Genomic DNA, 13,896 nt, shown 5'->3' with positions numbered 1-13,896 from the left:
TGACCATTTCTTTTGTGTTGCCTAATCACAAACAGTTCATTCGAGTGAACCGTATGCTGTATATTGCACACACCTTCATCTGGTTGCCCATTTCCTTTGTGTTGCCTAATCACAAACAATTCATCCGAGTGAACCGTATGCTGTACATCGCACACGCCTTCATCTGGCTGCCCGTTTCTTTTGTTCCTCCTCATCAAAATTGGTTAATTAAACTGAACCGTATGTTCTGAATCACACATGCAACTAAAATCTGAACCGTGTTTGATGCATCCTCCATCGCAAATGTTTTGCATCCTTTTGACGGTTTTTTACACCACCGTTCGCGATTATGGCATCGCACACAGTTTCGTTGAAAGGTCTCTGAACTTTGATCGTAGTGTCGCGTTAGCAGCATCCTGGAGTAGTGATTGTCTTGGATATCGTCATAATTATTTGCTTTTCTATCAATTGCCCAACAGTAATTTGTCTACCCATCGTTGCTATTTTCTCGAGAGAAGCCACTAGTGAAATCTACGGCCCCCGGGTCTATTTTTATATCATATACTTTCAGATCCATATTGCCAATTGCCTTTCTTTTATTTGCTTCTTTTATTTTCAGATGTATATTATCAAAAACCAAAAAATACCTTGTTGCGTTTTATTTACTTTTATTTGCATATATCAATCTACTACAATCTTATCCTATCCTTACGTCACTTTTTGGCACCGCTACTCGAAAGGGATTGACAACCCCTTTAACGCGTCGGGTTGCAAGTATTTTTTATTTGTGTGCAGGTATCGTTTATGTAGTTACGCGTGGTTCTCCTACTGGTTCGATAAACTTAGTCTCATCACTGAGGGAAATACCTTACCATTGTTGTGCTGCATCCTCCCTTATTCCTTGGGGAAACACCGACGCATATCAAGCGACATCAGCTGGTGCAATCCTTCTTGCACTTGAAGAAGCCGTCGAACTCATGGATGCAGTTCACAATCCTGAGGAAGAGCTTTCGGCCCATCCGATAACGGCGCCGAAATACTTTGTCGCCGTGCAGTGGAGCGTCGACGAAGTAGTCGGTGTAGAGCAAGTAGTAGCCTTCCGGTCGATGCCTCTGCTTTGCCTTCAGCCGGCCTGGCGCCGAGCCACCTCATGGCGGCTTTGCATTGCTCGCGAACAGGCCGGCCAGAGCAGTGAGGACCATGAGGTGCTCTTCGTCCTGGGCGTCGCCTCGGCTTCCTCCTCCAGCAGCGGCACAAACGCCTCCTCGTCATCCGAGTCCATCGCCGAGCAGACAAATCGCTGAACACCTGGCGGGCGTGATAGGCGCGCAGCCGCCGGTATCCCCGCCCTTTGTGGTTAGAGCGCCGGAAAGCTCGCCCATGAGCGGGGTGAAGGCTGTCCGGCGAACCCTCTCTTTTCTGGCGGGGGAATGGCATTTCTAGCGGCGGTGAGTGGGTAGGCGGCGCCGAGATCGGCACGGCGGGGGAAGGGCGTGTGTGCGGGGGAGGGGATGGAGGAGGTCAGAATCTGGAAGTGCAACATGCTTTTTCGTCTGATAGTGGTGGTCCAGGCGCGGTTTTCCTTCCGCCGGAACCCCCAAGCCCCCCCCCCTAGTGCGCTGGGTTCGACCTGGAATTGCCGGGCCAGAATATGGGCTGGGCCGGCAGATTTTGTCGTTTCTAGGGGCGTGACTGGGGGGTTCTTTCGGTGCCGGCGCGAAAAAACTCAGCCTATGGGGGGGCTGTTGGGGGCGCGAGTGGAGATGCTCTAAAGCCGTAGGAACGAAGAAGCGGTAGGTGGTACCCCTGTGTGCCCCCACATGCCCTGTTGGCGGCCCCCAGGTCTGAGGGAGGCGGCTCAGGGGGGGTATCGGAGGAAGGCGAAGTGGGAGGAAGAAGAAAATGCTGAGAACCATTGGATGAATATCGAACGGCCGCTGGAAAATTGACCGACGAAGAATATGCTGTAGGGCGCGTGTTGAATAGTCGCTCCCATTTCTTTGTGCAGTTGACCACCGTGACTGGGTAGACTACTGACCCCAGTCGCGTGAGTGTGAATCGTGTCGTGTTCTAGTTTACGGTTCTGCACCTCGTCTCGTCGCCGCCCATCCTCCCTCTACTAGCAGCGGCGTCCTCCTCCACTCTAACCAAACCAGGGGCCCCGTGCCGATCGAGGGCCGCATGGATGTGGAGTCCTTCCTGGCGTCGTGCGCGGCATCAGGCGACGTGGCTTACGGCGCCGCCGAGACCGTGCTCGAGCGCCTCCAGGACCCCGCCTCCCGATCCGCGGCCCGCCGTCTCCTCGGCGCCGTCCGCCGCCGCGTAACCTCGGTCTCCGGGAATGAGGAATGTCCCCGCGCCTTCAACTTCCGCATCCGCGACGTCGTCCTCGAACCCCACCTCAAAGGTTGCCCCCTTCCCTACACACCCGTCCTCGACCCGCATGTCTTTCGCCGATCTGGCCGCCAAGACCCCGTAATCTTGATCCCTTTGCATCTGGCCCGTCGATCAGGAATTCGATCATAACTAAAACCTTGTCTCTAATCTCTACCTGACTACCAAGTTGGTTTTCTTTTTCTTGTTTCCGTTTTTGTGTAGTTCGTTTCTTGTTCGAGCATGACGTTCTTGGATTTGTACCAGACTCCAGTAATTCGACATTTTGCATTTTCGTGCGTGCTCTTGGAATTTATAACACAGTGAGACATTGATCAAGTGATTTATGTAGAGGAGTATTTTTGTTCTTGTACTCCATGTACAATTCACTATTTCCCAACAATTTTGATGGCCTCTAAGCATCATTTATTCATGTCTACTGTGTAAGCTACAGATTTATTCATATCTGTGTGTAAGCAGTAAATTTTGAAGAGAAAAGTTATCTATTTGGTTGTTCAAATTTGTTCTTTGGCAGAACAATCCTGCCCATCCTATCACCATAAGTATAAAAGCACGACATATGAGTGGGGCAAACGTGTTGTCAAACTAATATAGGACCTAAGCTACATATTTTGAGGGGCATGTTATCTATTTTTTTTCCTTCTACTAGTTTCTTCTCTGGGAGAACAATCCTACTCAACCTATAATCATAAGAATAAAAGCATGACACATGAGTGTTGCAGTCTATTGGCATATATAACAACTAAATAGGACATCTGTCAGCTATATCTTTAGTTAATAATTGTATATAGATCCAGTCTTTGCACTGGAAAAACTGCAATTAAATTTTTTCTTACATTATATGGAGTCTGGGTCTGATATGATTCTTTGTTACGTTTTGTGTGCATAAAGCATTAACTTTTGTCTTCATTTGGCGCAGCGGTAAAAACATCCAGTATTTAATATTTATTTGCTTTTCATAGCTTGATAAAATTTCAAATGCTTATAGGATCCCAGCAAAGAAATATGCTAACAATGATGGAGATGCCTAGCATTTTCACTCCTGAAGACCAGTCCTTCACTTTCTACGAGGGTCTCAATCAGCATCCAGATCCTGCTTTCAAGGATAAGATAGTCGCAGAGCTGGGATGTGGCAATGGTTGGATATCCATCGCGCTTGCAGAAAAGTGGTCTCCGTTGAAGGTTTTCCCCCTCTTGCTCTGTGGATATTTTATCTTACTACCATTATTACAGAAGTGGGAGCTGCCACAGTCAGACATTATTGTTACAGAAGTGGGAGCTGCAGCAGTTAGATATGTTTACTCCGATTTCATGATACACCACTTTCTAGACTTTCAGTAATCCACCAACAGTCTAACTTGCTTGGTACATCTGAGGAAACAATATCCGTTGACATTATTTCCTCCAAGTTTTAAGCAAGGAACTAGTCTATATACACTACACATTATTCTTACCATGTTGAACAGTCTGTCCTTTGAAAGGGATAAGAGGAAAATAACATGAAATTAGTTTTGAGTCGCACATGCCAGTTAACTGAATTACTTTGTACTTAGCTCGACATTACCATAATAGACCAGGAATTTGTCTCCGTCAGAACCCAAGCTGAGCATTGTTTGTTTCTTCGAAGGTCTACGGTCTGGATATTAACCCAAGGGTTATCAAGATTGCATGGATAAATCTTTACTTGAATGCACTAGACGACGATGGTCTTCCAATCTATGATGGGGAGGGGAAAACATTACTTGATAAAGTTGAATTCCATGAGTCTGATCTTCTTGCATACTGTAGAGACAACAAGATAGAACTTGATCACATTGTTGGATGCATACCTCAGGTATGGTCAGTTACTATATTTGGTGAAACAAAATTATATTAGACCAGGACTGATGGAAAATTCTTACTCCCACAATCTGATTTTCAGATTCTTAATCCCAATCCAGAGGCCATGTCAAACATTATCACTGAAAATTCTAGTGAGGATTTTTTGTATTCCTTGAGAAACTACTATGCTCTTCAGGTGAGTTGGAAGACACATTTTGCATCGTTATCACTTGAGCCACTCAGTTTAGCTAATGACAATGGCGTCACGTTGTCTTTCTATCTGGAGTAGGATCAAGAGTGAGCATTTTTTTTGCCGTAATTACCACCTTGTTATAACCAGATTAGAAGAAACAAAATGTGTTTGGAACATGTCACTTACTTGTTGGTGTGTATTTCTACCCCTTATATGATAAACGAATTTTTAGAAGTAATATGTGATTTGTACAACTGTACTGATACCTTGGTTCCACCAGTATAATTAATTTAACTTCGGATGGTTTGAAGGACAGCTAGCAGTCTACATAGACAAGGGCCACTAGACTTAACGATGGATATAGTAGGACGTATACAATGGTGCTATCTTAGGAGTGCCACGTAGGATAAATGCCGAGGTGGAGGAGAGATAAACTAGAAAAAAGGCTGGCCTTCTTTTAATTAAGAGGCGATCTGTTAGCAACGGTATCTCTCGCCACATATTTAGGTTCATCTAGTTATTACTTATTAGAGATAAGACTACGAGATAACCCATTACATCATATTTTCATTGCCATCTCTAAATTACATGTCAGGCTTACCGAAAAAGGCTTTCGCCCCGCTTTATATATAAAGCAAACCGCCCAAGCCACAAACAGGTAAACGAGTTCAGTCACAGCACGCCCAAGGCGCGGAGGTCCAACACACACACAGGCACGACACAAGGTACCAGGGTTAATGCTGAGGGCACAGCTCAACAAGCCCAAAGAAAGAAAAGAAAAAAGGAGACCGGCACACCGGAGACATCTGGACGCCTAATCTGGCTCTGGGGGAGGCGGCGGAAGCGGAGGCGCCACACGGAAGGCCATCGCTCGAATGTCGGAGATGAGAGTGTTGATGGCGTTCCGATCCTGGATGCGGCTAAGCGGCCGCCAGAGTTGCAAGAAACCACACATTTTAAAAATGGCGTCGGTCGCACGACGGAGAGGAGAGCGTTGTATGACAAGCCTATTACGAATGGTCCAAAGGATCCAGGCTAGCACCCCAACACAAAGCCACCTAATGTGGCGGTGACGGGGGGCAGAGGCCTGAATCTCCGCCAGCAAGTTGGGGAAGTTGGTGTTACACCAAGTTCCTCCAACCACGTCGCGGAAGCAGGACCAAAGGAACTGGGCGGTCATGCAAGAGAAAAAGATGTGGTTAGCATCTTCGGCTACGCCACAGAGGGGGCACATGCCATCGCCAGGCCCGTTGCGCTTTCGCACCTCAACTCCAGAGGGCAAGCGACCACGGATCCACTGCCAGAGAAAGATCTTGATCTTTAATGGGAGGTGGATATCCCAAATCAAACTAAACGGCTCCGGAGCCGTAGATGGGGCAATCACATGATAGAGGGACTTGGTCGAGAAGCGGCCCGAAGACTCTATTCGCCACAAGAAGGAGTCCTTAGCGTTGCTCACTGTACATGTCAGGCTTAAGATAAGACTATCTTATTAAGAAAAAAGTCCATTTTACTACCCTGAACAAAGTTGGTGGTTCACATTACCCCCTGATCTTTATTTCGGTTCCCTTTACCCCCTGAACAATCCCAAACCGGACAAAAGACCCCCTTGGGTGGTTTGTCTCAACATGCAGCTGATGTGGCGCTGGTCAATGGTGGTTTTGACCTGTGGGTGGGGCCATGAGGATTAACTTAAGTGAAACAGGAAATTAGCCCATGGTTAATTAGGAAATGGGACCCGCTTGGCAGTGACTCAGGGGGCGCTCGGTGAGGAAATTAGCCCTCGAGGCGGCGCTTGATGTCGAGCAGATCGCGGCGGAGGTTGTCGTCAGTGGGGAACCGCGCGTCGATGGCCAGGAACTCATGGGCTGCGGTGGCGGCGGCCGCGAGGTCGTTGGCTGCCAGGGCGTGGCGCGCAGTGTCGAGCGCGCGGGAACAGTCGAGTGCGGCCTCGACACGGGCCAGGGCGGACTCGTGCGCGAGTGCGCCGCATCGAGGTGGCGGATGCGGGAGGAGAGCACCTCGGTGAGCGCGGCGGTGGAGGAGGATGACTCCCTGAGCGCTGTGGCGTTGGAGGCGGCGAGCGGGAGGAACGGCGGGGCAGAGCGGAGCAGGGAGGCGGCCGCACGGTCGAGGTCGGGGCGGTGGGCGAGGAGCGCGTTGAGGCGGGCGTCGAGGGTGCGCTGGTGGGCGACGCACTCGTGGAGCAGGCGGGTCGCGGCGCCGACGTCGGTGAGGTCGCAGAGGGCGGCGAGGGAGGCCGGGTCGCCGAAGTCCAGGGACGGGGCGGCGTTGGCAGACGCGTCGGCCGCCGCGGATGAGTCCGAGCGAGGGGAACGCGGGGTGGGCGCGGCGGACGGCACGGCCATGGATGCCGGGGGGCAGGGTGGATCGCAGTGAGTTCAGATGTGCGGGAAGGGAGAGGGAAGAGAAGGGAGAAAGGAGAAGCAGGGCGTCAGGGCAGCAGCTTGGAACTCTGACGGTCGCCGGCGTCATCCAGATGCGGCGGGGTCGCGCGCGGTGCTCGGATGGAGGCAACTGCGATGTGAGGCTCGGGAGGAGCTCCTCTGTCTCAACCCAGCGTGACGAGGGAGACTCGCCTGCAGGTCAAAACCGCCCATTGACCATTGCCATGTCAGCAATCAGTCAAGTCAAACCACCCAGGGACTGATTTTGTCCGGTATGAGATTGTTCAGGGGGTAAAAAGAACCGAAATAAAGATCAGGGTTTTATGTGAACCACCAACTTTGTTCAGGGTAGTAAAATGAACTTTTTTCTCTTATTAACCACTGTACATGTACGTAGAATCACTTTCTTGGGCAGTAATAATTCATTCCTGAGTCCTGACCTCAACTTCCAGCTATTGCATGACTTCGTGTTACAACTTATAACTACAAACACGATTTTACTCCACTCTTTCATGTGGAGTTATTTGCAGTTTTTTTCTAGAATACTGGAATTTCTAGCAGTAGTATTCGCTTTTCATCTTTTTAAAATTAAATAGAGAAGTTCTGATCAGTTGCTAACAATTTGATAGTATGCATGACATGATGTGCACGTACTTTTAATCAATCAATATATTCGTATGTTGGCTGATTGTTCTATTTTGACATCCTTTTATTATTGGTATGCTTGTAAACTTGTTGCATGTGTTATTGCATCTAGGATTTTGTTGAGGACCAATTTGGCCTCGGGTTGATTGCTTGGGCAGTTGAAGAAGGGATAGCTATCATAAAGCCTATGGGTATTATGATATTCAACGTGGATTATGCATCAATAAGCTCTGGCAAACAAACATTATGCAGGTAGCAATGCTGTGAAAGAGAATATTAATTAATCAGGAAATATTTTCCATGACAGCATTATCCTAGTGTTTGGTCAAGAATTTCGAGTTGCACAACAACATTTAGTAGGGCCTATAAATTTCATCTACCTGCTTATTCTATTTTGGCAACGGCATTTTTATTTTGATTACCAACTAGCTGGGTTGCTTACAGGCTTCTGATGCGGATATTTCAGCTTTAGTTGAAATTGAGAAAATTTACCCACATCATTTTGAGTTCTTCATGGATCTTCATGGGGATCAACCTGTCTCTGCATGCACTGCCTTGGCATACATGAAATCTGGTGGCCGTGTTTCGCATGCTTTCTCCGTGTATAGCTGTCAACTTCGCCAACCTAACCAGGTTTCTTTGCGTTGTCTTTAGCTTTATAAAAGCAATAATATACCAACGCAAATAGTACCAATTCAGAGAATTTTCAGGTGAAGAAGCTATTTGAGAGTTTTAAAAATGGACTTCATGAAGTCAGCAGCTCGCTCGATTTATCTTTTGATGATGATTCTGTTGCCGATGAAAAGATTCCCTTCCTAGTATACCTAGCTCATTTTTTGAAGGATGATAAGCCCAATCCTTGTGAGCCTCCAGCTGGATGTTTAAACTTTCGGAATATTGTCGCTGAATTTATGAAGAGCTACCACCACATCCCATTAACTCCTGAAGTAAGGCTTTGTGTCCATTTCATTTACAATTATGTCTGGTTATACTATAATTTGCAATATCAAGCTATTCGGTGCTTCTACCTTCTGCTTCATATGATACTTTTTTCTTTTTCTTTCCTGGTACACTAGGATGTTGTTGTATTCCCTTCCCGCGATGTGGCAATAGAAAATTACCTTCGACTGTTCTCACCATCACTCGCGATTGTCGATGAACATCTGACCAGACACTTGCCCAAGCAATGGTTGACATCTTCAGCAATCGAGGTACCTCTCTCTCTCTCTCTCCAACAAAAACGCACGCACGCATGCATTGGCAGCTTGTGCATGTTATGCAACACTTCTTGTTTGAGCAACATCTGATCTGAACTGAGTAGTGATATGTTCTTTTGCCTTCAAAGTTATCTTGTTTAACGGGAACAGTGGAAAATACATGCCTATCCTGTGAAGAAAAATGATGGTTCAAGAATGTTGATGCTACTGCTTCCTTTTGACACTGCAGGGGAGGGCAGATGTAACCGTGCTGAAGACACAGTCACTGTAATTGAAGCGCCATGCCGGTCAGATTTGCTGATTGAATTGGTCAGGAAGCTGAAGCCTCAGGTTGTTGTTACTGGCATAGCTCATTTTGAGGTTGTCACCAGTGCAGCTTTTGTGAACTTACTAAGCGCAACACAAGATGTTGGTTCTCGCTTATTCCTGGACATTTCAGAGCATCTGGAGTTATCTAATTTGCCAAACTCTAATGGTGTGCTGAAATATCTTGCTGGAAACACCCTACCTTCGCATGCAGCTATACTGTGTGGTCTAGTAAAAAATCAGGTGCCTGTAACTTGCCACATAAATTGTTTTATCCATTATGGAACGACTACACATATGCCATGTTAACTAGTACTCATTCCGTCTGGAATTACTTGTCGGTCGCTCAAACGGATGTATCTAGCACTATCATCCGCTTGAGCGACAAGTAATTCTGGACGGAGTGGGTATGATTTAGTTATGACGAGTTAAACAACTTGATCTCCCTCACCCTGGACCGGCCCCAGATGAGGGATGTGATCAATGGATAATCCAGTACTCCCTTACAAAGTTGAGACACTTATTTTGGGACGGAGGGAGTACATCATAAGATGACCATGAGTAAATACTCCTTCCGTTCCTAAATATAAGTCCTTTTAGAGATTCTATAATATGTCTTCACACGGAGTAAATTGAGTGAATCTACACTCTAAAGTATGTCTATATACATCCGTATGTAATCCATATTGAAATCTCTAAAAAGACTTATATTTAGGAACGAAGGTAGTAGATCGTACTTTAGCAGTGTTCTTTCCATGAAGGGGACTTGCAGCCCTGGAATTGTATTTGAACTTCTGTGCAGTCTTACACCTATGATAGGAACATCATCTAAAGGTTTCATTTCTATATGCTCTATCTTATTACTTTGGATTAAAAATTGCAGGTTTATTCTGATCTGGAAGTTGCTTTTGCTATTTCCGAGGATGCAGCTGTATGTAAGGCATTGTCACAAACTATTGAGATATTGGAAGGACATACTTCTGTGATTAGCCAGCACTATTATGGATGTCTTCTCCATGAGCTGCTGGCGTTTCAAATTGGCGACCAGCATGCACAACAAGAGGTAAGCAGAATTTTCCTTGTCCAGTTCTTCACCTTACTTGACCTGATGGTAACATCTCATGTCTGATACTCCTTCCGGTTTTAAATACAAGGCCACTATCAAAACTACAATTTGCATCTATATAAGGCCACTATCTCTTCCCTATAAGAACTGATTAGATGCTTGCCTCGTACAATGGTGCTTACTAATGCAAACGTTGCATCCAGCAATAGAGAAAGAGGCACCAGATGCAACATGTTTAATTAGCCCGGAATACGGGAGGTTTTTCTGTACAATTAATTGTGCTATTTATTAGTTGACTTTGTTTTCTTGGTATCTAAGAAATGGGATAGTGGCCTTGTATACAAAAACGGAGGGAGGGACTCTTTTTTAATGGACATTCCGCTCAGCATAAGTCAGTTAATTTCTGAATCTTGGATTAGTCCCTCCACTTAGTTGGATAACACCTACTCACAGTAAACAGCTAAATGTTTTAGCAGTAGGATGCTTGATTATTTTTCATCATAATATGTCCAGACACCTACAGAAAATCTCCCTGAAAGAGGGGCCCTATGGAATACTTGCTGATTTTAATGTTTATTTTTTGTTGTGCTTGCTTTCAATTATTTTCCCTTGCTCATTTTTCAGAGGCAACCTGCAGAAGTGACACCTCAGAAGATAATAGGATTTTCTAATTCAGCTCTGACTACCCTAGAAGAAGCTGAATTTTTTGTTCCCGAGTTAAAGGATTGTAGTGTCATTCATATGGATTTAGACCGCAGTTTCTTGTCAGTACCTTCTGCAGTGAAAGCCTCCATTTTTGAAAGTTTTGTGAGGCAGAACATCACGGATTCTGAAGCTGATGTCCGTTCTAGCATTGAAAAGCTGGTGGGAAATAACTATGGTTTACCAGGAGACGATTGTCCTGATATTGCAGAGTCCTCCTACCGTAAGGAAATTGTATATGGCAGCAGCTGTCTCGCACTCTTTAACAAGCTTATCATTTGCTGTGTGCAAGAACAAGGCACCTTCTTTTTCCCCATGGGCACAAATGGACACTATGTCGCAGCAGCGAAGTTTATGAACGCAAAAACCTTGACAATTCCAACAAATGTAGAGTCAGGCTTCAAGATTGAACCGATGGCTCTAGATGCAGCTCTAGAGGATGCCATTGAGAACAATAATGTATTCCGTCCATGGGTGTATATTTCTGGCCCTACAATCAACCCTTCTGGTTTCCTTTATAGTGATAACGAGATAAAAGATCTGGTCTCTGTTTGTGCTCATCGTTCAGCTCGGGTCGTGATAGATACCTCCTTTTCCGGTCTTGAGTTTCAAACTGATGGCTGGAGTCGGTGGAATTTGAGTACATTATCTTATGACATTTGCTTATGTTCCACACTAACTTATTTCATGCTCGGAGAGCTGTCTCTTCAGCTGACAGCGTCTGGCCTTGATTTTGGGTTTCTGATTTGTAGTAAGCCACCCAATGTGGAACTTAGTTTCGGAAGCTTGAGTCAGCCACATAAGACACTGAAGTACGCTTTTAGAAAACTGTTGGGTCTTAAAAACGAGTGGGATGGGCACTTCTCTAGTCCCTTCTATAGTCTCATCATGGAGCAACAGGACAAAGCTCAGGAATGGTTCGAACAAGTTCAAAAAGGTTAGCATGCTGTAACACTCTGAACTTCCCTCTCAATTTTTGCTTTCCCTCCGGTGCATAGTAAGGTATGTCAAGTGCATATGGATTATTCACAGCTGATAAGGGGAAATTCTCTAATATCATCATGGAGCAAAGGGAGAAACTCAAGAAACGTGCCAACAAGTTAACGAAGGTTAGCAGCTGTAACATTCTGAACCGCTCTATCAGTCTTGGCATTCCCTTTTAAATCTTAGATCAGAGATAAATATAGGACGAATCGTAGCCCCTAACTTGAGTAACTTGAGTTTTTGTTATCACTGACTGCATCCAGAAGTTAGTTGAGTCCATGCTATCACCTAAAATTCTAATTGCTACCACTAGGTAGACATACTTTCGCACAGCTTCAAGGAGGACTTTGGGTTTGACATGGTGTCCTTTTTTTGCTGCAATTTACAGACACTTGAGAGCTGTGGGTGGGATGTTGTCGGCGGTGATGGAGGTACCTCGATGCTGGCGAAACCGACGGCCTACATTAGCAGATCATTCAAGATAGACGGTTTTGAAGGCGAACTCGACGGCTGCAACATTAGGGAAGCCGTTCTTAGATCCACTGGTCTTTGCATAAGCAGTAGCAAATGGACCGGGATACCAGACTACTGCCGGTTCAGCTTTGCTCTGGAGAGCAGCGAATTTGAGCGGGCAATGGACTGCATAATCCGGTTCAGAGAGTTGGTTCTGGGGGAGGAACAAGGCTCGATCTGATGAAAGGGTAGTAAATGTCAAGATTGGGATTAATTGATTGCATGGAAGGTAAAACCTAAAGAAATACAATCGCCATTTTGTATCTTTTGCCCCCTTTTCTGTTGATTATAAATTAGATGGGAACTTCTTTTTAGAACTGAAATAAGATTAGATACTGAAAATTAATTACCGCCCCAAAAGATGCAAGTTAAGGCTTTGTGTCTCCTGAGAGTACTTACTACTTTACTAGTTAGGTATGTCAAGTCAATATGGTTTATTCACAGCTCATGTGAGACGAAATTAAGTGACTCATTTTCTGCATAAAGTTATGCACTCTGCATTTTCTGCATAAAGTTATGCACTCCGTATTTTCTGCATAAAGTTGTGCCTCTTACTGCTTCAATTTTTCTAGGTGTTGCTTCTTGCAGGATGCAGTTGTAAGATTGTGGTTTGTAGTTTTCTTTTTATTTTTGAAAGAGATGGTTTTTCCCTCTGACTTCTGTTACCAGAAACCAGAATAGCTACAATAAATTAGTAATTTTTTAATGAGTACTTACATTTATACATGTGATGGAATTTGGTTGCTCAAGCTACTGCAAAAAAATTCATTTGCTAAATAGCAACATGTTGAATTTCTTTTTGACTTAAATGATCTTCTTGACAATTTGAGTATGGTGCAGGTATGGTCCAGTGCACAGAGGGCGTCGTCAGGTAAGGAGTTGGGGCTTGTGAGAGAAATAATTCGGTGCAGGAGGGAAATTATAGTAGTGGAGAAGAATATGGGCCTTACACAGTCTGAAAAACATGAGAAGTATTCATGTGAAATGGACAAGAAATGACCATAATGGTATATTTTGGACCAGTAATTTGGAAGGAATTGGAGTGTCATCTATCCAATTATCTCTGCCATACTAGCTTATCGGTATATTTGCTTTGTCCCTTTTCATACGTCATTTTTGTAGGAGATAGGTGCTTCTTTTAAATTTATTTATTATTTTTCAAAGGCGTGAAATTTTAAAATTAAAATAATATCAAATTTGTGAACTTTTTCTTAAATTGTGAATCTTTTTCAATTTCAAGTGCAACTTTTTCTAATGATTTTCTTTTGTAAATCTTGGATTCTTTTTTAAAAAAATTGTGAACATTTTTTTCCAAAATCGATGACCTTTTATCAAATTCATGAACAGGCGCCTGGCTGGAGCGATGCCGTCGCCTAGTTTGGCCAAGGCCTAATCATTTTATTCTTTTGTATTTTTTGTTTTTTCGCTTTTTAAGTTAATTCATTTATCTCCTTGTTGAACTTTATTATTATTATTTTTTAAATCTGTTATTTAAAAAGAAATATGGAATACCTGAAAATGTTCTTGTTTTCAATTATTGTTTGTAATTTTAGAAATTGTTCTAGAATTTCATAAAATGTTTACATTTTTATTTTGTTTGTTCTCAAATTAAGAAATGTTTGTGTTGCAAAAAAAAGTTGATAAATTTCAAAAAAAAGTACATGGTTT

At 44.4% G+C, this 13,896-nt stretch overlaps 1 pseudogene; it reads left to right on the top strand.

The window, feature by feature from the left end:
- The first annotated feature begins 1,934 nt into the window (after positions 1-1,934).
- LOC123108016 (methionine S-methyltransferase-like) lies at positions 1,935-13,292 on the top strand (annotated as a pseudogene).
- Positions 13,293-13,896: the final 604 nt, after the last annotated feature.

Source organism: Triticum aestivum, chromosome 5A (assembly GCF_018294505.1).
Source record: "Triticum aestivum cultivar Chinese Spring chromosome 5A, IWGSC CS RefSeq v2.1, whole genome shotgun sequence".
Classification (NCBI taxonomy): Eukaryota; Viridiplantae; Streptophyta; class Magnoliopsida; order Poales; family Poaceae; genus Triticum; species Triticum aestivum.
The sequence above is the reverse complement of the archived record's forward strand: the minus strand, read 5'-3'. Positions and strand labels throughout refer to the sequence as shown.